The sequence below is a fragment of the Xyrauchen texanus genome, chromosome 3 (genome assembly GCF_025860055.1).
Source record: "Xyrauchen texanus isolate HMW12.3.18 chromosome 3, RBS_HiC_50CHRs, whole genome shotgun sequence".
Classification (NCBI taxonomy): Eukaryota; Metazoa; Chordata; class Actinopteri; order Cypriniformes; family Catostomidae; genus Xyrauchen; species Xyrauchen texanus.
In genome coordinates, this window is record NC_068278.1 from 47,414,296 (window position 1) to 47,433,876 (window position 19,581).

Below are 19,581 nucleotides of genomic sequence, written 5' to 3' on the forward strand. Positions count from 1 at the left end.
AATTATTTGGACGAAGCAGGGATAGGAAAGAGAAAGGAGAGATGAGTTTGTGGGAGGTAAACAAACTACATCATAAACAAATTACATCCTCAGCTGTCAGAGTCAGGTTTCAGACATCAGATGAAAAAGCATGTCTCAGGAAATGGGTGGAGCTTACGTTTAGCTCCCCCTCGCTAGATGTCCAGCGAGGAGGAGCTACACGTAAGCTCGTAAGCACATGCAGTGAGTGCAAGCACACGGCACCCCTTGTAAAGATGGCGGACAGTCACAGTATGTGTGCTAAATACTGCATTTGTTAATATAACATCAGGGTTTTGATTTTGTATTTCAGTATGCCCTGTATGTGACCCTTGGGAAGTCCTTTTGATTTTTCAGCAGTGAGTTTTTACCAATTTCTGGTTATTTGTTCAGCAAAAAGGGTTGAAAACACAATTAACATTTTATGCTTAAAGGGTAACTAAACCCTAAACCAACTTTTTTTAGTTAATGATCTGTAAGCATGGGGCTTTATTAGTACTGGTCATTGATTCAAGTAATTTTTTTGACATTTGTGTATAAAGTGTTTTAATTCTACAATATATGGTGTAAAAACGTCTGAGTGCTGCCCTCTTCAGGTTGAACGGTGGCTACTGCAGTTGAATTTTCCTATTGGCTGTTGCGGTACTTCGTGACGTAAGCGGTGACAGCTGACGTAAGCAGGTTCCAGCTCACCACGCCAGATTCATGTACATGTCGTCTTGCGACCGTGTGAGGAATAATAATAACATAGAGTCTGACAGCAGCTGTCAATTAATCCGTCACTACGAGACTCAGGTGGAGTTTTTCATGCAGGAAATATATGATAAAAGAAATATTTGTGTCTTGCCTGCACAACCCTCACCTTCAACAAGCTAACTGATGGGGTAGATCTGGGTAAATATTGTTTTGTATTGTCTTGTAGTTTTAGGGTTTGTAAAATGTCTTGTATTTTCAACCAATTAAAGTTTTGTGGAGAGAAAAAAAAAGTGTTGTATCGGGAAGACACGCAGGCTTGAGTGAAGTTTAAGATGCCATTTATTTGATAAATGTAAAACAGGAAGCAATGTCTCTCTCTTTGGCGTAGGCCCCGTCCGGCGGTCAGAGGGAGTTGTGCCCGGAACCGTCATGTCCTGCCGGAGATAGGAGGCAGGGGCGAGGAGCCTACCCCCATGCGGGACCGGGCTCAACCTGTTGTGGTGTGGTGGTGGAGGTTGCCGTGTTAGCACACTGAATCAGCAGTGTGATAGATTGTGAGCAGACTTATAAAGCAATGGCTTACATGCGATTGGCTAGGAATTACCCAGCTAATGATGTGATGATGTACAGTTGCTAGTCTTCCGCTAGAACTACGCTGCGCTTCTATTTCTTTAAACTTAATATACTATAATTCAGTTTTGTATCTTATATCTTATTATACATTTTGTTCCTAGATTGAAGATTGATTTTTATGTTAGCTGTACATTTTGCTAATAAAGGTTAACAGAAATAAAACAGCAACACTTGAGGGCAGTGAATTATGTGACTAATAAATTGTAAATTAAGACTTCCAGTCTAATAAATGTTCCTGGATTGGTTGCCTTGCTTTTTCTTTAGTGTGGCACATGGCTGGTTTGAGACTACTGAACAAGTTACTTATTACCATATGATTAAGACAGTGATTTGATTAAGATGTGGATTGAGTCCATCCAAAATTAAATTACATGTAAATTAAATTCACAACTACACTGTTGTACATGCTTTAATTTTTCTTTTTGAGGTGGAGATCCTAAGTGTACATATAAAAGGAATAATCGAGATAAGACAAGCAAATAGGTGATCATTTTATTTTTGTATCACACCTGCAAGGGCAACTCAGTTCCCACTTTAAAAGCAAATAGCATATCAGGAGCATTATTTATTACATTAATTTAATTGAGATAAATTCGATGGGGAAGAAAAAAAAGCAGGGGTTCACAGATAGTCATGCCGTTTGTCACAGAAACAAGGCAGAGAAATCATGAAAATGTTAAAGAAAGGTCAGGCAATATCAGCTATGCCAGCATCTCCAGTTCCATGCAAGTCTTATGGTTACTTTGACCTAATCTTTGCGTATCAACAATAAAAACAATTCCTCATTAGGTTAAGTTCGATCTGACGAAGGTCTTGCATTAACGTTAACAGCCGTTAGGTGGCAATATGAGTGGTGCTTCACTAGATCCATAGAGGTGGAGCTAGACTAGGTCAAGAGAGGAGGACCTTACGTGTAGCTCCTCCTCGCTGGACGTCTAGCGAGGAGGAGCTTGCTCTGCAGCGAGCACCACTTGGAGAAAATAAAAACATTTTTGTGTTCTGTAGTACTGTCTTTAATTATGATAACATTGAATCAATCTTTCGGATATGAAATTAATTTAATTAACTAGCACTAGTTTATGAAACTACATAAACAGTTGGCAGTAACTATGACTACTCTGTGCTAATAATATTCAATGTGGCATCCACCACGTGCCCCACTAAGAGCGAGAACTACATTATAGCGACAACGAGGTTAACCTTTGTGCTTTTATATATATATATATATATATATATATTTACTATTATGTTTTGCTTATTAGAAATGTTCTAATTAAGTTTATGAAACCACCAGTACTTTGGAACATGCCTCAGTCATGCCTGGTAAACTGGACCCATGTTTTTGTCACATGGTGTTTTTTGTATGAATATACTGCTAATTAAAATATTCCATTATTGGTTCTAATGACAACAAGAGTTCTGAAGAGTCTATAAATGTTTTCAAGTGTTTTCATTTGAAAAGGATCATAAAAGTAATTGAGCAATGTGTTTAATTATTTCAAGCGTACTTTAAATGTGTATGTCTGAAAGGAGTCTTGCATTTCTGTTCAATCTTAATGTTGAGTATTCAGCACACGCGTATTTAGTGAACGTGCTGCACATGCGTGAGTGAAATGTAAGTGTGCAGGTGAAAAGAAGGATACAGTATGTAAGGGATAATTGGCAACAGACCACTGAATTAGTTTAAAATAATGCACACCCGAGTGGCCGTTACAATTAGCCTATTTTTCAATAATTCAATGGTCCTCAATCAATTATTCCACACTTACCACGGTTACCACACCTCGTTTTATATCAAGACATTTTCTGGTCATCTGTAAAACACTTATGAGTGGAACTAATTTCTTCTATCACAGATTCAGCATACTGTATTGATACAGACCAAGCCTCCATTGCTAGTTCGAATACGTCACTATAGAACTATGCGCTGCTTACGCTGCTTTATTGGAGCACTTACTGGAGTAAAAAGGTAATGCGTTTGTGTGCGCATGAGCAGTGATACGATTCGATTCAGGGGCCTGCGATCGATTTTCCAATATTATGTGCCTATTTTGCACAATCAATTACATTTTTAAGATTTATATATATATATATATATATATATCTCTCAAATATAATTGTATTATTTTATATGTTGATATGTTGATAAGGGATGTGTTGGGAACGGGACGACAGACCCTCATGAACTTCATACATGTTTATACACATAGTAGCTATAAGATGTTTTGTGCATTGGAGAAGCAGCTTTCATATTCAAAGCAGCATCATCTTTGAAAGTGCGGCTGTGATGGATAGACATCTCTTTAGTGGGTTGTACTGTTATTTAAAGTGTTTTTGGAATTTTCTGCTTACGAAACACAGCAAAAATATATTTCCAATAAGTTTTAGAAGACAAACTCCAGACAACATGAGCTGTGGGAAATTATAAGTGATCTAGGAGCTTTTTACAGCGGATGCTCATGGTGCTGTTCTGAATTAGGACTATAACATATCTCGCTAACAAATCTAAATGTTAAATCCAAATCTAACAATGATTAGCTGATGCTAACATATACGACGTGTTATTATAGGTTAATATTGCCAAGTCCAATTTTAATTGTCATGTTTTGTTTGTTTGTTTTCATCAATACAAGGAAGTCTTTCGACCTGAGCATATGATGGACGTTCTACTAAAATGGCTAACCCAAGTTTGCATATAAGTGTTTCAACTATTTAGTAAAATGTTTACATAACTGGCTAGTGTTACTTATAGATAGGGTAACACAGCCACCCCTTGTTGTTATAAACAAAAAATAGCTGGACAACTGTGAAATGTTTTTTTTTTTTTCTTCTCTCCATGTAAAGTGTAAATAATTCATAAATGTATTAAAGATATTAACATTTACCTTCAGGTCAGTTTGGTCAGTTGTTTTCTACTTGCTACTTCTTGCTTAAGATTATAGCAATATTATTCACATGACCTCAGCATTTGCATGGACCCCATTTTTAATCATTCTAAACTTATCAGAAACGTGGCCCACTCAAACAGCTCCTTCCTTTAGCCTCTCATACATTTTTGTCTTTTTTTTATAAAGACAAAAGGGTTCTTTAATAAGAACCCTTTTATGGTTAAGTAAATGAGTCGTTCATTTTATTACTTGAATTTCTTAGGAAATTCTGAAACTTCATATTCTTTCAAGACTGCTGTCCAAATTAGAACTAGCTCTCATAAGATCACCAGTTGATCTTGATTTCCTGGAATTTACACGTTGTCAAGAAAATTACTTCTGTCAGACCCTTTCAAGACATGTTGATGTGCCATCACCAGTCACCCAGGCCCTGCAGGAGCTCTTTTCCCTTGTCAGACTGCAAATAGAACGTACAGCCCCACAGACACAAGTGTCTGGCAGGGCAGGTTGTCCAAAATATAAAAAAATATAGTAACATCAGTGATGAAGACCTCAATAGATTGGTTGCCCAGATTAAAAATGAAATGGTGTGGAGTGCTGGTGGCGTAGTGGCTAAAGCACAGGGCTGTTAATCAGAGGGTCCCTGGTTCGAACCCCACTGCCACCACCATTGTGCCCTTGAGCAAGGCACTTAACTCCAGGTTGTTCCGGGGGGATTGTCCCTGTAATAATTGCACTGTAAGTTGCTTTGGATAAAAGCGTCTGCCAAATGCATAAATGTAAATGTAAATGCCCTCTGCTGGATACCGAATGTTCAAAGGCAGGCTTCAGTCCATGGGGATTTGCAATCAGTGGAGAAGAGTAGCTGCTTCAATGCATGAAGTGGATTCGATAGGAGTCTTGTCCAGAATGTATGGATTGGGATGTGTGGTACGCCACACATAATCTGTGAGAGGGCCCATGTAGGATTGCAACGGTATGAGATTTTTACGGTATGATAACCGTCTCAGAAAATATCACGGTATACGGTATTACACAATTACTATTATCAGTGAAAACAGAAGGGTTATTTTATTTATTTATTTTTGAGCAAACACTTTATTATAATTGAAACTTGAAACCATTTGTTTTATAGAAGTATGTGTAAATAAAAAGTCGCCATTTTGAAAATAAAATAAATAGAAAAAATAAGAAAGCTAACAGAATTATAATAATAAATCGAATTATAAACATGATAAAAAATAGCATGTAACTATAACATGTTATAAAACTAAAGCATGTTAGTTCACATGTTAAATGAACTACTAAATTAAAAATAACATCAGCTGTGTGAGCTTTTGAAGTAATGTCCTATGATTTTTAACAGTTAACATATACTGTAGGTGTGCGACAGTGAGGCCAGACTGCTCCTGTCTGTTCCTTTAACTCAGTGGTTCTCAACTGGTTTTGCTTCAGGGCGCAGATTTTACATTGGACATCAAGTGGCGACCTGCCATAGATTAAACATAACCTGTATTTAATGTATCTTGGGTTGCATTTCCTACATCAAGTGGCATACATCAAGTGACATTATTTTTGTTGTTGATGTCAACGTTTGAGTTTCAGCACACAACTGAATAATACAGACTGCATGAATATGATAAATGAATACTGCAAGAGTTAGATTAACATACACGTGAAACCGGTATACCGCTGCAGCCTTAGGCCCATGTCTCTCTGGCATGTGGATACTAATCACAAGTTAATAAGGTTGTGCCATTGTCCATTGTCATATACTTTTATGAGTTTTTCTTTTTTATTAATATTAGATGAAAGAATTCTTTCTTTCGGTTATGAAACTTTAATAGTTAAAGGCCCGATTTCACAGACAGGGTTTAGATTAAGCCAGGATTAGGCCTTTAAATTTAAATTTGACCTTTAAATTAGGACATTTAAGAAGCTTTTTAAACGTGCCTTAGAAAAAACCCATTACTGGTGTGTATCTTGAGACAAAACAATGGAATAAAATCTTAAAATATGTCAGTTCTAGTTACTTGCAGTTGAAACAGCTTAATCATGCAATTTAGTCTGCGACTTGTCTGTGAAACCACATGTCATTTATTTAAAAATATAAAACCCATGTCTCCTTGCATTATATTAGTAGAAATTCAGATACAAATTGTTCAATTTGGTTTAAATCCTTGCTTCAGGTACAACATTGTCATTTTTGGAGCAGTGGATGGATACTCCAGGAAGGTAAGGGCTCCTGGTGTTTTTCTTCCATCATTGCAGTTATGCTCATTTTTATATGATGGATGGTTGTATCACCAAGTTCATATGTTACAGATATTGTGCTTGAATGCTGCAACAAATAACCTTGCATCGACAGCCCTTTGCTTCCTCAAAGAGCCAACTGAATGACATGGTGTACCCTCAAGGTAAGTTTTTGAAAGAACAACCAATTCATCAACCACCATTTCTTCACATCAAAGTTGCATTAACTATTCAGACATGTTTTTTAATCTTTTAATAATAATAATAATAATAATAATATTATAAAAAAATAATCTTTTAAGTGTCTGATTTTCATAATTCAGTAATTATTCTCCAACACATTGCCAGGAGAGTTTGTTATAAGTCTCCCCAAACAAAGCATAGCAGCAGATTATATATTGTTATACTATATGCAATTACTTGGTTGACCAAGATTCTTCTCATCGACTAATGTTTGGTCAACTATCAAGGGGCAGCCCTAGAGTAAATTATGGGATCATTTTCATTTTTGGGTGAACTAACCCTTTAACTGAACCTTGTGAATTTTATATTAAGTAGATGAGACTTCTTTTGGATATATCATCATTCATTGTATGAAAAATACAGTGAAAGTCAATAGGAACAAATTGTGTTTTGGTTACCAACATTTTTCAAAATATCTTTTTTCATGTTCCTTATCAATCATATTTACAAGTGCTGGCTAATGCTTGTTGTAGAAATTTTAATACTCATTGATCAGTAATAGTCATTGCAAGGGAATGCCCCTGTGTCTGAGGAATGTAGAGGGGGAGGATCTGCTTCTGTGGGAGACCTTGGGGAAAACAGGTATAAAAAAAAAGTCAGTCCCTCCCCTTCAGCGTCTCACTCATGGCACATATTAATTCCTGTGTAATGACTGGGTCCGTATTGCAAGAATAAATTCTTTTAAAAGACTGTTTGATTCAGAGTGTCTCTTACGCAGTGATAATGGTTGGTTAATAATTTTTTGCCACAACATGCTATAAGTAGATTTTCTAAAATTTGTATCCATGTCGGCACTAATGATGTCCACCTTCGCCAGTCGGAGATCACTAAAGATAATGTTAAAGAGGTGTGCAAATTTGCAAAAACGATGTCAGACACTGGCTCTGGTCCCCTCCCTGCTCGTCATGGTGACGAGGTTTATTGTAGATTAGTGTCACCGAATGGTTGGATGTCTGAGTGGTGTCTGAAGAATAAAATAGGATTTATAGACAATTGGAAGAGTTTTTGGGGTAGACCTGACCTGCTAAAGAGAGACGGACTCCATCCCTCCAGGGAAGGTGCCGCTCTCCTCTCTAGTAATTTGGCTCATAGTCTTAATAATGATAGTATTTGACTAACTGGGGCCCAGGTCAGGAAGCAGACAAACTGGTTAATCTGAATTTCTGCTAGCTGCCTTGAGACATCACACAGGTCACATAAACTACAACACATAGAGACTGTATCACCTAGATATCTCATAGAGACTGTGTCTGTTCCCCGAACTACCAAACACAATACCCTCATGTGGCAGCGGGAGCGTGGTCAAGCGCCCGTCCGGGAGAGAAAGCGGTAAGGGTGCTTGCACCTGAGCTAAATTATGTCTACCACCTGTCTCTAATTTCAGTGAGCACAGGGAGAGCGGCATAAGAGAGCAGCCACAGAGCATCCAGGAGAGAGAATTACGGGCATGTCCATCATGTGTGATTATGTTTGTGTGTTTTGATTTAAGTTTTCATTAAATTATTATTTATATTGACAAGCCGGTTCTCGCCTCCTACTTGCCCATCTTAACCCCCTTACACCTCACTAAATAATTTAGAAAAAATTTGATTAAGGTCAAACTTGAACAAAACAAACATTTTTAGCATATAAAAATAGGGCTACTAAACATTAGATCTCTTTCTACCAAAGCACTAATTGTTAATGAAATGATTACAGAAAAGATTGGATGCGCTCTGTCTGACTGAAACCTGGAGGAGGTGTTGCTACAACTTACAGTGAAGTGTTTGGTGTTACTCAGAGGACAGGATATAAATGTAAGTCTTTTGAACTAATAATGCTTATTGTGACACCGTCAGATATAAATAAAAAATCTCTGTTGTCTTTTGTCCTTGCTACAATGTATAGATCACCTGGGCATTATTCTGATTTCCTTGGTAAATTTGCTCATTTTCTATCAGATCTTGTAGTTACTGTAGATAGAGCTTTAATTGTTGGTGAATTCAACATTCACATAATGAAAATTATACATTGGGATTAGCATTTATCGATATTCTCAACTCTCTTGGAGTCAGACAAAATTTTACAGGACCAACTCATTGCCATAATCATATGCTAGATTTAATTCTGTCATATGGAGTTGATGTTGATAATATAAAAATTCTTTAGCAGAGTGATGACATCTCGGATCATTACCTTGTCTCTTGTATGCTGCAATCAGCTAATGTTACTCAATATATGCCACGTAGTTCACTAATAATCTTCCAGATCTATCTCATACACTCAATAAAGCCCAGAAGAACTTGATTAAATAACAAAAAATATAATGCAGTCTTCTCTAGCACTCTTGTTATTGATGCCACACTTCGATTAAAGAAATAAGCCCTGCACCATGGTACAATGATCACACTCATGCTCTCAAGAGAGCAGCTCGGAAAATGGGGAAAAATACAAAATTAAAAGTATTTTGTGGTGCATGGAAGGATAGTGTCTGTAGATACAGACAGGCACTAAAGGCTGACAGGTCAGCATATTTTAGTAAACTAATAGAAAATTACCACAACAATCCTAGATGTTTATTCAGTACTGTGGCTAAATTGGTTAGGAATAAAGCCTCAACCGAACCAGATATTACGTCACAGTACAAGAGTAATGACTTCATGAATTTCTTTACTGATAAAATTGAAATAATCAAAAATAACATTGGAATTATGCAATCATCTGTCATAGCACCTCAGAAAACAGTGTCTAATAATTTTCCTCACGTGCAACTTCAATCCTTCTCTGTCTTAGGTCATGAAGAGCTAACAAAACTCACCGAAACATCAAAAGCCACAACTTGTTTGTTAGATCCTATACCAACTAAGCTCTTAAAAGATGGATCTCCTGTAATTTCAGTGTCAGCATCCTGCCTCCTGTTGTTTGTCTCCGGGCCTCTAGAGGTCACCTGTGTTCCCCTCTGCCTTAGTTCTTCCTCGTGTGTCCTTGTTAGCGTTATCCAGGTCACCTGTGCCTTGTTTCCCCTAAAGTATTTTAGCTGTGGTTTTTTTCCCCTTGTCCCTCACTTGGTTTTTGAGTCTTGCTATGTGTCTCCTGCTGTGTCCCACGGTCACCGAGTCATTCCGAGTCCTTCCAAGTTATCCAAGCAAGCTGTTCTTAGTTATTTGATTTTGTTTTTCTCCCCTCGTCGAGTTATTTTATTTCTCTCCTGTTATTATTTGCATTATCTCTACTGTAGCAATACCTCTTTCTGAGAAGAACTTTTGTTGGATTTTTTTTGACTTGCAAAGTACCCTTTTTTTTAATAAATCTACTTTGCCTGGACTTCTGCCTTGAGTGTTTCGTTTGGGTCCAACATTGGGTCCAACTCCTCTGTGGCTAAGTGGTAGAACACTCAACTCTCCACATCTGGCCAGTCGCGTATAGGTGTAAAGGGCTTTTGTGACCTCAAGTAACCTTTTCAGCAAAGATTTGAGATTCACGGTTCGATTACCGTCTGAATTTTTTTTTTTCAATATTTATTATTTTCCTCATTCACGTCAAGCCATTATTCAATTGTATTTTAACCTTCCACAAAACTGGATACTTCATATTTTTATTTTAGGTTTGTATTTCCACATGTATAGCTGTAGATGAGATTTGCAACCTATAACTTTTTTATAAAGCATTTGAGAAATAATAATTCTTAATACATTTGCAATAAATTGTCCAACATTTGTGTTTACTGATTTATCAGTTTACTTAAGTTTTATTCTAATTCTGTATTTTAAAAGACAACATTACAGCAGTCGTTAAATTGTCCTGTAATGAAAAGACGTATAACAGGAAAAAATGGTATCAAAAATACAATTAACAAAGTCAATATTAACAGTTATGTTACATGGAGTAACATTCAGAAAAGTCATTGTGGCATAGGGTAGAAGTGGCTGTCTTGGTGGCTCATTGACTTGGAGTAGAGTCAAGTCAAGTTTATTTATAAAGCACACTTAAAAACAACAAATGTTGTAACCAAAGTGCTGTACAATTTTTTATAAACATTAATAACAGAATTTAATAGAACTTATAAAATGTTAAAAAGAACAAATTAATAAAATATTATAAAACCTACACAGAAAACTATTAAAATTCTCAACCAACATTATAGGCTAAAGAGAAAAAATTTGTCTTCACTTTAGATTTAAATATCGGCAGTGAGGAGCAAGACCTAACAGCAAATGGAAGTGCATTAGCATGGAGCATAGAGCATGGAGTAGCATCGGTGTATAGAAGCTGGGACCTCTGTCGTCTAGGTCAAGGTGGCAGCAGTGCAAGGGCAACCTGATAGCAAACTCAGCCCTGACATAAAGAGGGTGATAAAAGGCAGTATAAACATGAAGGGGCTGATTAAAAGTGTGGGAGGGAGATAGGGAGGGAAGGAGTTCCCACTGGTTCAAATCTAACTAGTGCAAAGTCAAAATGTGTATTATGTACAGAGCTATAGACAACATCCTAAAAATGTATTTACATATAGAAAACCCAGGAAGAGATTAATTAATCTTTTATACACACACACATATATTTATATATATATATATATATATATATATATATACAGTGAGGAAAATAAGTATTTGAACACCCTGCTATTTTGCAAGTTCTCCCACTTAGAAATCATGGAGGGATCTGAAATTGTAATCGTAGGTGCATGTCCACTGTGAGAGACATAATCTAAAAAAAAAAAAAATCCAGAAATCACAATGTATGATTTTTTAACTATTTATTTGTATGATACAGCTGCAAATAAGTATTTGAACACCTGAGAAAATCAATGTTAATATTTGGTACAGTAGCCTTTGTTTGCAATTACAGAGGTCAAACGTTTCCTGTAGTTTTTCACCAGGTTTGCACACACTGCAGGAGGGATTTTGGCCCACTCCTCCACACAGATCTTCTCTAGATCAGTCAGGTTTCTGGGCTGTCACTGAGAAACACGGAGTTTGAGCTCCCTCCAAAGATTCTCTATTGGGTTTAGGTCTGGAGACTGGCTAGGCCACAGCCAGAACCTTGATATGCTTCTTACAGAGCCACTCCTTGGTTATCCTGGCTGTGTGCTTCGGGTCATTGTCATGTTGGAAGACCCAGCCTCGACCCATCTTCAATGCTCTAACTGAGGGAAGGAGGTTGTTCCCCAAAATCTCGCAATACATGGCCCCGGTCATCCTCTCCTTAATACAGTGCAGTCAGCCCTGTCCCATGTGCAGAAAAACACCCCCAAAGCATGATGCTACCACCCCCATGCTTCACAGTAGGGATGGTGTTCTTGGGATGGTACTCATCATTCTTCTTCCTCCAAACACGGTTAGTGGAATTATGACCAAAAAGTTATATTTTGGTCTCATCTGACCACATGACTTTCTCCCATGACTCCTCTGGATCATCCAAATGGTCATTGGCAAAATTAAGATGGGCCTTGACATGTGCTGGTTTAAGCAGGGGAACCTTCCGTGCCATGCATGATTTCAAACCATGGCGTCTTAGTGTATTACCAACAGTAACCTTGGAAGCGGTGGTCCCAGCTCTTTTCAGGTCATTGACCAGCTCCTCCCGTGTAGTTCTGGGCTGATTTCTCACCTTTCTTAGGATCATTGAGACCCCACGAGGTGAGATCTTGCATGGAGCCCCAGTCCGAGGGAGATTGACAGTCATGTTTAGCTTCTTCCATTTTCTAATGATTGCTCCAACAGTGGACCTTTTTTCACCAAGCTGCTTGGCAATTTCCCGTAGCCCTTTCCAGCCTTGTGGAGGTATACAATTTTGTCTCTAGTGTCTTTGGACAGCTCTTTGGTCTTGGCCATGTTAGTAGTTGGATTCTTACTGATTGTATGGGGTGGACAGGTGTCTTTATGCAGCTAACGACCTCAAACAGGTGCATCTAATTTAGGATAATAAATTGAGTGGAGGTGGACATTTTAAAGGCAGACTAACAGGTCTTTGAGGGTCAGAATTCTAGCTGATAGACAGGTGTTCAAATACTTATTTGCAGCTGTATCATACAAATAAATAGTTAAAAAATCATACATTGTGATTTCTGGATTTTTTTTTTAGATTATATCTCTCACAGTGGACATGCACCTCACGGTGACAATTTCAGACCCCTCCATGATTTCCAAGTGGGAGAACTTGCAAGATAGCAGGGTGTTCAAATACTTATTTTCCTCACTGTATATATATATATATATATATATATATATATATATATATATATATATATATTAGTAAAACTTATTCCAAATAAAACCTCAGTCAAGTAAAAAAAAACATTAAAGTTCTATCAAATATATACTTGAATATATATATTCAAAGAACTAAATAATATAAATAGACAACAGAACATTTGACTGCCAACTGACAGTATGAGTGTGAGAGTAATTGAAAACATCAGTTTTGTCTTAAGTTTGTGAGTGAGTGACTGAATGAGTCAGTGAGTCTCAGTTCTACGCCCGTTTCTCCACCATCCATCTCTGCTTTTCAGTCTCATAAAATGCAGACTTCTGGAATTCAGTCCAAATCATCTCTCCCATCATGCCCTGGGACTGGTACATGTACAAAACCTTGGTGGGACAGTAAATGTACTTTCCTGGGACTCCAGGGAAATAGGCATGGATGTGAGGGCTGTTGGGGCCTTGTTTGAGAGGCAGATGACAGGACCTGCACAGGCGACCAGGAGGATGAAGCTCTATAGATTTCCTCTTTTTCCTCTCTTCTGTTACCCTCTTTTGTTCTGCCCGTCTCTGTTTTGAGGCGTTGAGCTCCCGCTGGATGAAGGCAGTTGATGCAAAATCCTCAAAGCACATTCTGGGATTGGTGAGTCCTTCAGCTGCATAGGTCATGAAGACTTTTTTGGAGCAGTAAAAGTACTTCACCTCTGTTGACTGATAAAAAAAAATGGACAGAGGAGCCATCGCCAAGGTAACGAGATTTTGGCTGCCCACAACTGAGACAAGTCCTGGTTTTCTTTGGCTGTTGTTGTTGCTGCAACTGCTGAGCTGTTAGCTGCCTCTCCACAATCTCCTTCACCATTGTCACAAGTGTAGCCTGGGTCAGAGGAGCATCCTGGGAAGGACTCACCACTGGTGGATTTACAGGAGCAGGTTTCAAGGCTGTGACTGGTACACTGACTGTCTCACTGCCTTCTGTCAGACGCTGCCAAAGCTGCTGAGTCTCCAACAGCTTCTCTGGGCTGGTGTTCAAAGACGAGCTGGTATTTATTAGCTTGGCAAGGTGTTTCACATGCGAGAGATATGCTGCCTTGTGGTTGGAGTTGGACTATTGGGGTCTTTGCCAGATCTGTGCACAAGGGTAGCATAGTCAGCATCCACCTGCTTCAGCATGTCTTTCTTCCCATGGTGCTTTGCTAGGAGTCCATCAATGGCATCTCTCATGGGTTGCATCCACCAGCCATGGTCCAGTACAAAGATACGTCCACCAGTCTTAATGGGTCCTGTGCGTGCAGCACGGGGAGAGGCTGTCAGGAGCAGTGGTGAAGTGCTCAGCAGATCTAGTAGAAGTGATATAAAACTATGTTAATAGTAAGTCAAGTAGGTATGCGAGTATGATAGTATGTGTCTATATGAGTAGTACCTACACACGTGTGTGTGTGTGTGTGTGCGTGCGTGCGTGCGTGCGTCCATGTATGCTTGTGCATGCAAGGGTAAATTAAATTGTTATGGAATATGAATGGGTCCAGCCGACAACAATACATGTGCCAACAGACGATGTGTATTTTTTTTTGGAGTGGCAAACCACTGTGAGGGCTCCACCAGCTCCTCTGTTGTTGGGAAGGCACAGGTCTCAGCACTGAGAGACACCAGGACACATGCTACGTCCATCTCCTAAAAAGTAGGCCCAATAAGGTTAAATATCAATGGCACAAATCTGAAAGTCCATGTGAATTAAATGTAAATGAGTAAATTCAGTGTCTTACCTGAGAGACATTCCCTTCAGAAGGTGCTGCGGAGGATGCAGGGGCAGCAGGATGGTGGAACACCACAGGTAGTAGTGAGACCTGCTGGGTGGAGGGCTGGTCTGTCTCTTCCTCCCTAAGAGGTGGGACTGTCTTCTGGGACTTGTGCTTCTCCCAGTCCAGTGGAACAGGGCGACAGCCTGGCTCCATATACTGGAGTCCAAACCTCTCGCCCGTGTCTGGCTGAAAAGTGAAGCGCTGGATATTTGGCCTGCCCAGTCACCTTCGTGGATGCCATGTTGAGCTCTGCAATTAAAACAGAGTCAAACACTCCCGGTAGGACCACGTCAGGCAGCTTCAGGTCCACCAGCCTCTGGAAGTTCCAGTGAACCACTCCTGTCATCCCCTGGGCCTGGAACAGCTCGGTAGAGACGTTGTTGCCTGTCACCCACCGAGCCTGGTTAAAGTGGAAGCCCTCCTGCTGAGAGGTTCCTCTGATGGGGATCCAGATAGGAACAGCAGCTCCTTCCCTTTTTATGTGGTTCAGCTGTGGACAACCTCCTCCCGTTGAGGTGCAGATTTGTCTTGCAGGGAGGGGTTGTTTTTTATTGTCATTGCCTCAGCGGAGAGGTCCTGTCTTAAATGCTATGATGGGCCTCTTCTAAACTGAACTGTCCTCCTTCTGGGAAAGAACGCTATCTTCTTCATCCTGTAGATTTAAAGCACATTAAAAAAATATTTTTTTTAATAAAGACTAATTTAGTTAAAATGTTGATAGATAAAACAAATATTAATGAAAGAAACATGTAATATGTCATTATTCATAACACATACTACATAGTAATACTATTATTAATACTGATGAGATGTAATGTTAGTTCACATGTAGAGCGCTTATTGTCTTAGACTTATGTTTTAGCTTGAATGTTATAATATATTTGTATTACCTATATTGAAAGGTGCAGTATAGATAAATTAATTAGTATACATACAAAGTTGGAAAGTGATACCAGTAACAGAATAGTGATATAATTGCGGTCATTGCAGACAAACAAAACAGTAACGTTTTCAATATGAGCTAATGTCCTTAGCGATGTTTAACAGTAACTTAGCTTCCATTCACAATTCTGGAAATGACAAAGGTAAGTTAATAACTCACTGGTAAATATATAACGTTATTGTACTTCACTTTATCATTCAGGTTTCATTGTATTTAGGCCCTATAAATACTATACTACTATACCATTAATCTAAATACTCGTATGACAGACTATGTTGTGTAAACGAAGTTTGTAATTTTTTCGCTGTTCACGTACGTTAGTTTAAGTGTATTCACGTCAACAAAAATAACTTCAATAAAATCTTGAATACCTAACCTAAATTGTCATAAAATATAGAGACATTGAGAGTGTTAAAAACAACGAAAAATATAGAATAAAGACTAACTCAAACATTTTTTACCTTGATTCTATCGGTTGAGATGCGATTAAGACGTTGTGATTAACGTTATCTGCGCCTGTCTGTCTCCCTTACAATACGAAAATGCGGGACAGCGCCACTCATGTCGACGTGTGGCCACAAATATATTACATCCGTTTGTAAGACACTACCATAGAGAATGAATGGGAAAAGTTAAGGGAAGTTAAGACTAACTATTTTCGGCTCCCCGCGAACCGAGTTCGAGCCCAGCTCGTGACATTCAGCACCTCTTCTTAATATTATTAACTCCTCGCTATGCTTAGGACATGTCCCACTAAACTTTAAAATGGCAGTTATCAAACCGCTTATTAAGAAGCCACAACTTGATCCTGGAGAACTGGCTATTTATAGACCGATTTCAAATCTCCTGTTTATGTAAAAAATACTAGAAAAGGTAGTATTCTCCCAAATATGTTCATTTCTACAGAGAAATAGTATATACAAAGAATTTCAGTCAGGATTTAGTCCTCATCACAATACAGAGTGTTACGATCCCTGGTTTTCCGTGTCGCCGTTACCATGATTCCCGACCTTCATCACTGTGTCATTGTTCTCACCTGATTGTCGTTTGTTATCATCATGTCTCTGTGTATTTAAACCCCGCTGTTCCTCCATTCCTTGTCGTTCGTTGTTTTGATGTTTCGGAAGGTTCTGATGTTCTGCCCATGTTCTGATGTTTCGATGTTCTGCCCATGTTCTGATGTTTGCTCTGTTTCCTGTCTTGCCGTGTTCATCCTGCCGTGTTCATCCAGTCCGTGTTCCTTCGATGTTTCCGTCGGTGAGCCAATGCCAGAAGCCTCGAACGTCGGTGAGCCTGCGCCTGTTGCCTCGACCGTCCCAGAGCCAGCGCCTGTAGCCTCAACCGTCCCAGAGCCAGCGCCTCTCGACCATTCCAGAGCCAGTGCCTCTCGAGCCTCCCAGAGCCAGCGCCTCTCGAGCCTCCCAGGGCTCCGCCTCTCGGGCCTTCCCGGGCTCTGCCTCTCGAGCCATCCTTACAAGTATTTGGGTGTATATCTGAACAACAAGCTCAACTGGTCTGATAATATGATGTATGTTTATAAGAAGGGTCAAAGTCGTATCCATTTGTTAAGAGGACTGAGATCCTTTGGGGTACGTCAGGTACTACTAAAGATATTCTATGATTCTGTAGTCTCATCTGTGATTTTGTACTCTATCACATGTTGGGGAGGGGGACTGTTGGAAAAGGAGAAGAATAAGTTAAACAAACTCATTAAGAAGGCAGGCTCTGTCGTGGGGTGTGTGTTACCCTCTTTAGATGAGATAGTGCAGGCTAAAATGATTGGGAAACTTTCTCTTATGAATAATCATGACTGTCATCCTCTTAATGAAATATTTGGAGCTTTTGTGAGTACCTACAGCTCAAGATTAATTAATCCACGCTGCTACAAAGAGCGTTTTAGAAAGTCTTTTTTCCCAACTGGGATTAGATTTTATAACCAGTGCTATATAAGATGATATATAGATAATGGTCGTATATAATCATAATGCTTTGATGAAATTGATATTTGAGAACAAGACTTGTTGTTGTTGTGTATGTTGTCTGTTGTTGTTGTTGCTTATTTATTCGTTGTGTTTTTGTGCTGTTGTGACATATGAATTTCCCCTTGGGGATTAAAAAGTAAATCAAATCAAATCAAATCCAGGGCTCCGCCTCTCGAGCCTCCCAGGGCTCCGCCTCCCAGTGCTCCGCCTCCCGAGCCTCCCATGGCTCCGCCGACCACGGCTCCGCCTCCAGAGCCTCCCATGGCTCCACCTTCCACGGCTCCGCCTCCAGAGCCTCCCTTAGCTCCGCCTCCTGAGCCTGCTACGACGTCGCCTCCTGAGCCTCCCTCAGCTCCGCCACCTGAGCCACCCATAGCTCCACCACCAGAAACATCCATGGTCCACCTACCTTGGCTCTGCCCTTGGAGTACCCCATGGCTGTGGTCCTGAGGCCGACTCCCAGACCTCCCAAACCTGTCCTGTGGCCGACTCCCAGGCCTCCAGACCCTGTCCCTGTCCTGTGGCCAGCTCCCAGGCCTCCTGAACCTGTCCTTGCCCCGTGGCCGACTCCCAGGCCTCCAGACCCTGTCCTTGCCCTGTGGCCAGCTCCCAGGCCTCCTGAACCTGTCCTTGCCCCGTGGCCAGCTCCCAGGCCACCTGACCCAGTCCCCATCTTGTGCTCCCCATGGACTGCCTGTCTGCCCCTTGTGCCCCCTCGGACTGTCTGGTTGCCCCTTGTGCCCCCTTGGACTGTCTGGTTTCCCCGTGTGCTCTCCTTGGTCTGCCCCCCTCATTCCTTGGACGATTTTGTTTTGTTTTTTGTGTATTTTTTGTTCTGTTTCAGGAGCGTCTGGAATCCGCTCCTCAGAGGGGGGGTTATGTTACGATCCCTGGTTATCTGACCCGTGTTTTCCGTGTTGCCGTCACCATGATTCCCGACCTTCATCACTGTGTCATTGTTCTCACCTGATTGTCGTTTGTTATCATCATGTCTCTGTGTATTTAAACCCCGCTGTTCCTCCATTCCCTTGTCGTTCGTTTTTTTTTATGTTTCGGAATGTTTCGATGTTCTGCCCATGTTCTGATGTTTGCTCTGTTTCCTGTCTTGCCGTGTTCATCCTGCCATGTTCATCCAGTCCGTGTTCCTTCGATGTTTCCATGTTTTAATTTCAGTTTTCCCCCGTGGATGTTTCATTTGTTCCAGTGTTGTTTGTTTTTCACTTTGATTAATATTAAATCCGCACTTAGACCCTCACTCCCCGTCTGCCTTCGACTGCTTGTCATAACACAGAGACTGCACTTATCAGAGTTACAAATTACTTGCTCTTATCGTCTGCTATGTCGACGATACACAACTTTATATTTCTTCAAAACGGTTGAACTGCGTTTCACATCCCGGATCTCTGCCTGCATCACCTCAGTCTTTAGATGGACTACGATCTTGAAATGGAATGCATAGACTAACAATTGCCAACAAAAGACTTCATCAGCCAATTAACAAGGACAATTGCATCTATATGAACTTCTGCAGTTAATCCAGGATGGACTTCAAAGACATTGGTCATTAATCTTACAGTTCAAACAAAATCGATGTTTAAACACTTTATAAAATAATTTTAAACTATGACTTAAACTATACATAAGTAATATTGTCATTTTATTCATGATGTTAGCCAGAGGGGAACTGGCCCCCACACTGAGTCTGGTTTCTCCCAAGGTTATTTTTCTCCATTAATCAACATCTTATGGAGTTTTGTGTTCCTTGCCACAGTCGCTTTCAGCATGCTCACTGGGGTTATTAATACAATTATTATTTAATTACTTATTTTTAAACACGATTAACAATCGTATATTATCTAATTACACAATGATGATTCATCGACATTATAGACATTATAATTGTATCATCTGTTAATGCTTGATCTTCTGTAAAGCTGCTTTGAAATG

General features: G+C 39.8%; 1 protein-coding gene and 1 long non-coding RNA gene across 2 annotated transcripts in view; one reads left to right on the forward strand and one right to left on the reverse strand.

The window, feature by feature from the left end:
- The window catches only part of LOC127621674 (C3a anaphylatoxin chemotactic receptor-like), a 94,883-nt gene that overhangs the window by 23,039 nt on the left and 52,263 nt on the right, over nt 1–19,581 (reverse strand). The gene's annotated exons all lie outside the window — the stretch shown is intronic.
- Nucleotides 513–18,418, forward strand: LOC127621728 (uncharacterized). Its single transcript, XR_007967892.1, has 6 exons — nt 513–912; nt 1,103–1,268; nt 6,425–6,470; nt 6,561–6,652; nt 8,430–8,527; nt 16,884–18,418. It is a non-coding gene; the product is annotated as an uncharacterized LOC127621728 (long non-coding RNA).